We start from the raw sequence: 7,749 nt of genomic DNA on the forward strand, positions 1-7,749 counted from the left end.
ACCGAAACGTCGGGGCAATGTCTAACTACATGTAACTAAAATCTGCTAAACTGATTGGAATAAAAATTCCTGTATATGGATTTTACACAGATTGTTCTAGACTATTTATTAGGCGAGTGCCTGACATTCCACAACCTGGACTAGGTGTGGATACCCCTTGGATTATATATATATATATATATATATATATATATATATAGAGGAAGAGGTGGGAATTCAAATGATGTGCCAGCTCAGGAGCCCCCTATTGGCTGCCGGGCCATGAGCTCCGATTGATTCTCAAGCCGCGAGCCAGCACGTCATTTGATATAGCCATGCCACGCATTGATGAACCTACTCTGAGACAGCCGGGTTTCCGACTGCTTTGCCTGGCTGTCTCTTTTAGCAATGCAGGCAGGGACAGACAGCAGGACAAGGTGAGCAGAACAGTGGTGGAACCGTTCCGCCTCCAAAAAGGAACTAACGGAATGCAGTTCTGCCCCATTTGGGCTCACTTTAACCTGGTGACCAGTGGTGCCAGCAATATATATATATATATATATATATATATATATATATATATATATATATATATATACAGAAACAATACCACTGCGCAAAACCTCAAGATGAATATAGGTATCTCCCACGTAGAGTGCAGCTAGGACTCTACCAGGGTCCAACGTAGAAATTGTATGCAAAGAAAGGAGAAGCGCACCATGAGCAAGATAAAATACAGTGCTTTTACTGACAATATATGCTCACATACATGCATACTTGCCAAGCTTGTAATGCGATGCTGGAACGGCCGAGTTTACAGGACACGGTCAGAGGAGATACTCCGTCTCAGACAGCCTCTCACGCTGGATTTTCGCCGGTCTCAACGCTCCATCTCGATCTCCGTCTCCAGTCAATCACACAGGGTGACGTTGCTGCGTCCACTGTATAGGCCACGCTCAACGCGTTTCGACAGCGGTCTTCGTCAGGGGGTGTGTCAAGTCCCATGTCTAGCAGTCTTATAAAGCCGGCTGATTACAAGTCACAGCTGATTCGGTTTATCACAATACAAAGCATGTGAGCCGCATCAAACTATTAAGTAAGCCGCAAATCATATACACAATACATTTACACAGTATTAAAATTACAAGCAGGTCTTAGAATGAATCTTACCTAAAATTAAACCAACCTTTACAGAAGTGTAGAAAGATATGCTTCCAATGTGTTTGAGGGCTGTGTGTGGCTTGCAGGTAGTGAAATCATGGTTTTCACTTAATAGCCTGCAGCATTGCTTATTACATTCAGGTGTCGTAATCAGCGTTAATTAGCAGACCCAGGCATCCGCTCTCATACGGTATCTCTAGGGGTGGTCTGGAGCTATCTTTGGCGTCCGCCTGTTTTTGGCCCAAAAATGCACGGGGTGTTTGCCGATCGAGCGGTTTTAGCACTGTACATTTTGTGTGCACACCCCCGTTTACGCCCAGTTTTCCTCATTATTCCGGCCGCTCCCATAAAAATGCCCACATGCCGCCCACAATGACGTACTCTTGCGGACAGGTTTTTTTCGCACGGAGAGACCCGCCGTGAGCGGTGTGAGGTCGCCGCACATGCGCATTGCGAAAGCTACGCATGCGCAGATGAAAAAAAACCCGATCCGCCTGTACCAAACAGAATAAACCCCAGTGTGTGTCTGTGCCAGGCTTTTCTGTTGGAATTATTGTGTAGGGCTGTTGTGTACCGTTAAAGGAGGTGGAAGTCCATTCCACTCTATCCCCTCGCCCCTTCCCCTTTAACCCCTGGCACAGATTGTGTCAGGAGGTGGATGTTCTTGTCATTCAGCTTATTTAGCTAATAGTCAGACTATTGAAAGTAACTACATAGGTACAAAAGAAAGTCAGATATTTTGTCACCTGATAAAAGTAATAAAGAATATGAGTCAGTTGTAATGCCGCCAGAGTTTTGCGCCGTGTGGTATGCTGCCCGAATTTGGCCATTTTTCTATAGTGGCAATATAGGTAACATTATGCCTTAGTGATGATAGGTTTTTTGGTTGTAGCGCTCTAATCCCTATTGTGTGGGGGCAGCTTAACGAGTTTTCTGTGCTCAAGAATTGAATAAATATTGGGTTGTAGTTAAGCGCTCACCTTTTGCTTAGTATTAGTATGCTGATTTAGTAAAGATTGTATTGGTATACAATAAATGTAAAACACACTTATTGTCGGCTGATAGCCTGGTGTCTGGGGTGTGCGTGGTGCGTGAGTACAATATGTGGCAGAATGCTGATATCTATAACAAAATGTGTTTATTGATATATACAATGTACATAAAAGTTTTGGGGTACAGGTGGATACAATATTGTATTTGGGGATGTGGATGTACCTGTGATGAGCCCCTTGGGGGATTAGGGTGCCAGCAGGCCCCTTTCTACCATATGCCTGTGAGGGCTTATGTCTCATGCAGGTGTGGGAGGTGATCAGCGTGCCTCAGATAAGCCCTTGCGGGTATAAGGGTGTCAGTGGAACCCTCTGCACCATAAACCCGTGGGCTTATGTCTTATGCAGGTAGCTGTAAGTCCAGAATGGGGTATATTGTTCCTGGGGTCGGGGGGGTGGGTGGAGGTTTGTCCGGTGCAGCTGTGCTGCAGAAAGAGTCAGTGGTGGGCAGTGGGTTGGAGATGGTGGGTTGCGGCGTCCCGCTCCCAGACCTCTTACCCTCTGTGTTGCACTGCAGAGTGTGCGCAGCGGTGATGCAGACGGGATCCGGTCCTGGTACTCTTGCGGAGGTGAGGGACCGTACGCCTGGCTGACTGTATGTGGAGACGCCGCTCCGATGTCTGTGGATAAGGTTCCCACAGTCCCCTGACTCGGATGCCGCTTCCGGGTTGGCGGGATGCCTTCACCGGGGCGGGGAGGGGGGCTGTGTGCTCGACCCTTCATGAGGAGACTTAGTGACCGGCGGGTGTGTGGCAGGTAGAGCTGGTGTGTTGGGCGAGTGTTCCAACGCGTTTCAGCCACTATGGGCCTTTGTCAAGGATATTATGCCTTGTAAATAATTGTCCCTTTACAAAAACATCCACGTTGTCCGTCATCCTGCACAGAATGGGGGGCGGGGAGGGGGGGTCAAGGGGGCAGCTAGCTCAACCAAGAATAATAGAGGCTCACTGAAGTAGCAGCGGAGTGGTGGGGGGTTCTGGACATGCAACTGCCTGCATGTGCCTGCCCCCCCCCCCCCAACACGGAAGCTGCCTGCCCCGTACTCTCCACCCCGCAAGTCAGTGAATTACTAGTTTTATACTCTGTGCTTTAGAACAAGAGATATACTATAAATTCATTTTTGAAAATAAGTAACAGACTCTGTAGCCAAAAATGAGCTGAATCTGCTGCTTCTTACAATATAAGTAATTGAAACCATATTTATTTATTAGAGTTATATAATCAGATTTACTTATTATAGAATATTTTCATTATAGTGTGTTTTTGATGTACCTGTTCTCTTTCACTACAGATACATATTCCTATTATCATCCTAATAGTTCTATCACGTACATCTGTAGCAGCATGCTGTGACATCTGCTTACCGTCAGAGGGTATTAGAACAGAGCAGAACTGTACGAAATAAAAAAAACTAAAATAATGAACACATTTAAGTGTCAATACTTTTAAAAAGATAAAGAAACCAATATATTAAGCCATGAATCAAGATTTTCTTTGAGATGTCAGATGTCAAATCTGTTATGTACTCATACTTCCCAACATCTCAATGTCCCAAAGAGGGACAGTATTGAAAATTGTGTAGCGTGGCCTAGTGGTAAATGGATGTGGACACTGCGAATACATACGAATTTGCCATGAATATGAATAAGAATTGACTATTTTCGGTGTATTTTCTTATATGAATACGCCTATTTTAGGCATATTTTCGTTAGTAAATTTTTCCCTCTGTATAGTACCAGAGACAGATTTATGCACAATGTATGAGGCCAAGATTTCATGTGAGCATTATACACAGGAGCAGTAGTATATACTGCTGGAAATTTGGGGAGTTTTGATATGTGTGGAAAAGGTAGCCATTTGAGGCACTGCCTCACCTGCCATAGACTATTTAGTCCAGAGTTTTGACTATAAAAATTATTAGAATCATACAAATAAGACATTTTTAATATACTGTATTATTTGTATTTTCCATATATTTTATATATTCAAAACTCCAGCATATACGTGTGTCAGTGGCGTAACTACTAAATTTATCTACATACCGTTGGGAGTTACAGTATCATCGCTTTCATGTAAATGAGCCCTAATGGTACTTACTGATTGCACATAATCCATTGAGACAACATGTAGGTAAATGATGATTAATTAAATCTTTTTATGCAGTATATACTCAGTTTTTTTTTTTTGTTTTTTTTACTACTAAAGAACAAATAAATATAAATGTAAAATCTACCAGTCTCACAAGGCATACATTCTTTTTTTATTTTATCCACTAATTTCTGGCCGAATAATTAATTTTCAAATGATGTGCCAATACACACAAAGAGACATTAACATGTTTGTTCCAATTAGATAATTTCCTGCCAAATAGTCCAATTTGTTTATTTCATCAAAGCAAATATATGTCCATTTGATAAGATTGTATTAGGCACCAGAAGCAGCAGTAAAAGCAATGGTCCGAAACGAGCGCAAGAGCTAGAAGACATAGAATTAGACTTTTAGGAAAAATATTATTCCAGACTACAAGAAGCTTAGTGAGTCTGTAGTGACTCTGAAATGATTTTAATGAGCAAATATTATTTGTGTACTTTTACCATTTTTTAATGAAATGCCAACTACGAAATCTTAATAGCTCTGTAGAAGAAAGTTAAAGGTAGACATACAGAGACAGACAGATGGATAGATAGATAGATAGATAGATAGATAGATAGATAGATAGATAGATAGATAGATAGATAGATAGATAGATAGATAGATAGATGTGCACGTGTGTGTTTTTCGTGTTTTGTATTCTTGCTTTGGATCTGGATTGGTTTTGCCAAGACCACCCTTTCGGGGTGGGGTGCGGTGCTCCTGGATTGGTGTGGCCGGATGGCTTTAAGTTAGCACACTATTACTTTCTTTCTAACATCCACTAATGTATCACTAATGAATCCACTGACACTATTTATTTATTTCAATTACATTCATAAATTTGTATCACTTTATGTACAGTGTATAGCACTGGCTTCAGGTAGCGGTAGAGTCTTTTGTAAAAATCAACATTTTTTATAAATCATAACAGAGCAAAAAAAGAAAACCGACGTTTCGGGGTAACAACCCCCATTTTCAAGGTGCAGAATGAAAATGTAAGACTCTTACCTTATAAAAAGAAGAGAAGGAAGTGAAGAACCCACTAACAGCGTGCTCATCTAAGGACCAGAAGCTGGAAGTCCGTCGCTTCCTGTCCGTCTGCCGGGATTTGAAAGTGCCCATTACACATTATGCCACACACCGTAATGCCCCTTACACAATATGCTGCACACCATAGTGCCTATATGACATTACGACACAAATGATGCTACACGTAATGCCCCGATTACTTCTGCATATGTCCACAGTAGCAGCACTGCTTATACATAATGGCCAAAGTTGCCGACAGTAGTAGCCATGCTTATAAGTAGATAACTTCCACAGTGATCGACAGTAGTATACATAATACACACACCAGTTGCCAATAACAGTAGCGCTGGTTATATATATGCTGCCTATGCATATGCCTACACCAGTTGCCGACAGCCGTATGACGCTCACATTTTACTCGAAAATGGGGACTATGAATTTAGAACTGATACCAATTTGGGACCAGCTAATTCACATTCCTGGCGCTCTAGTAAATAAAAAAATATGGTTTTATAGGGTACTTGTAATGTGCACCGAATTAATGTGTACTTAGCTGCTGCACGTGTTAAATGAGCTGGCCCAGCTCATGAAGGGTAAGAGAATTAGGGGTGGGGGGGGGGGGGTTTCAACACAATTGCGCTGCTAAGCAAAAAGGTCAACATATCTATACTCAGAGTTATACATATTTTTGCTTAGGAGCGCAATTGTGTTGAACCCCCCCCCCCCCAGCTCCCATTTTACTCACCTAGTTCAGGTTTCAGGCTTGCTCACCTGTAGCTCCGCCCCCTGTGTTCCATGTAGCCACACCCATCCATCTGAGTAGCCCCACCCCTTTTCTGTACCTGCCGCAGAACATGGAGATAGAAACGAGGAGGTATCTCTGTGCTGCCGGCACCACTAAAGGTGCATACCTCCCAACATGACCCATTCCAGGAGGGACACAATGCTCTGTTCCTGGACTTCCCTCTTAATGAATGATTGGCATCACCTGTTTTGAACAGTGATAAGAAAGGTGTTTCAACACAGGTGATGGCAATCATACATTACCAGGGATGTCTAGGAACAGAGCATTGTGTCCCTCCTGTAGAGGGTCATGTTGGGAGGCCACTGCCTGTCATTCAGTGTGACAGGCACAGCAGCAGCCGGCAGCCACAGATTACAGCAGGGGATGTAGAGCACGGGGTGCGCCTCTACTGCCCAGCGTGTATCCTCTGCTGAGCGGGTAGTGCCGGCCCTGTTCAAGGGAAATCATTACCGATATCAGTGTCTGCCTTTATCGCATAGTGTATGTAGCGCAGTGTTGCAAGTAAGGGGGTACTGTGTGGTACGGAGTACCTGTAAGAAATATGTTGCAGGTATGCAGTACCACTTACCCCCTGACCCACTGTCAATTCTATTTTTATTTTAAGTCTAAATATAATGCATCCGCAGCACGCCCACCCAGCGTTATGATTGGTGCTGTATGCAGCTACCGGTTACTGCTGATTTAGCCTGTCACACTGACAGGCATCAGCAGCGCCGACAGCATGAAGAGCAGGCTCCACTATTGTAAGCACAAGCTGCCCGGCTCTCCCCCAAGCAAGAGCCAACCCACCCCCAGCCATTCCCTGTTTCTCATTCCCTGTCTCCTGATGCCGCGCCACTATTGTCATTTAGTAACTCCTCTAGCTTTGTGTGACTACGCCCCCCTCATGACACATGGCCACGCCCATTTTTGGTGGAGGCTATCAGTACCACCAAGAAAAAAATTCTACTTGCACCACTGATGTAGCGTAAGGGATTCATTTTTTTTTTACTGTGGCAAACTTTTATTATAATGTAATCACAGTAAGTTCATATTTATGATAATAATAAACAGTATGTTGAGAGAGAAAAACTATGTCCATTTCCATTACTTGCAAAGTTAACAAAAAAAGATACTTTCAAATATATTACCAAACTACTACATCATCACTTAAAACTCAATATCACCTCTCCAGGCCACCATTAAATATATATATATATATATATATATATATATATATATATATATATATATATATATATATATATATTTTTTTTGGTACTTATGTAGTATCTGGGCTGCCGATTTCTAAATCGGGTCGGATCGGGAGATCGCATCGCATCGCATGCGACCATGCAATTCGATGCGATGCGATGCGATGCGATGACCCGATTTTTCCATAGGAATCAATGTTAAAATGGACTGAGTCCATTTTAACATGGAATTCAATGGGAAAAATGGGTCCTTTTCATACCCCTACTATCCAAGTGGGCATGGAGTTGGATATAAACCTGTGGCGAGCGTAGCGAGCCACCGAGCCCGAAGCGTGGCGAGCGAAGCGAGCCCCGCGAGGGGACGAATACCGTCCCCTCGCGGGGCTCGCTTCGCTCGCCA

Source organism: Crinia signifera, chromosome 2 (assembly GCF_055691185.1).
Source record: "Crinia signifera chromosome 2, ASM5569118v1, whole genome shotgun sequence".
Taxonomy (NCBI): Eukaryota; Metazoa; Chordata; class Amphibia; order Anura; family Myobatrachidae; genus Crinia; species Crinia signifera.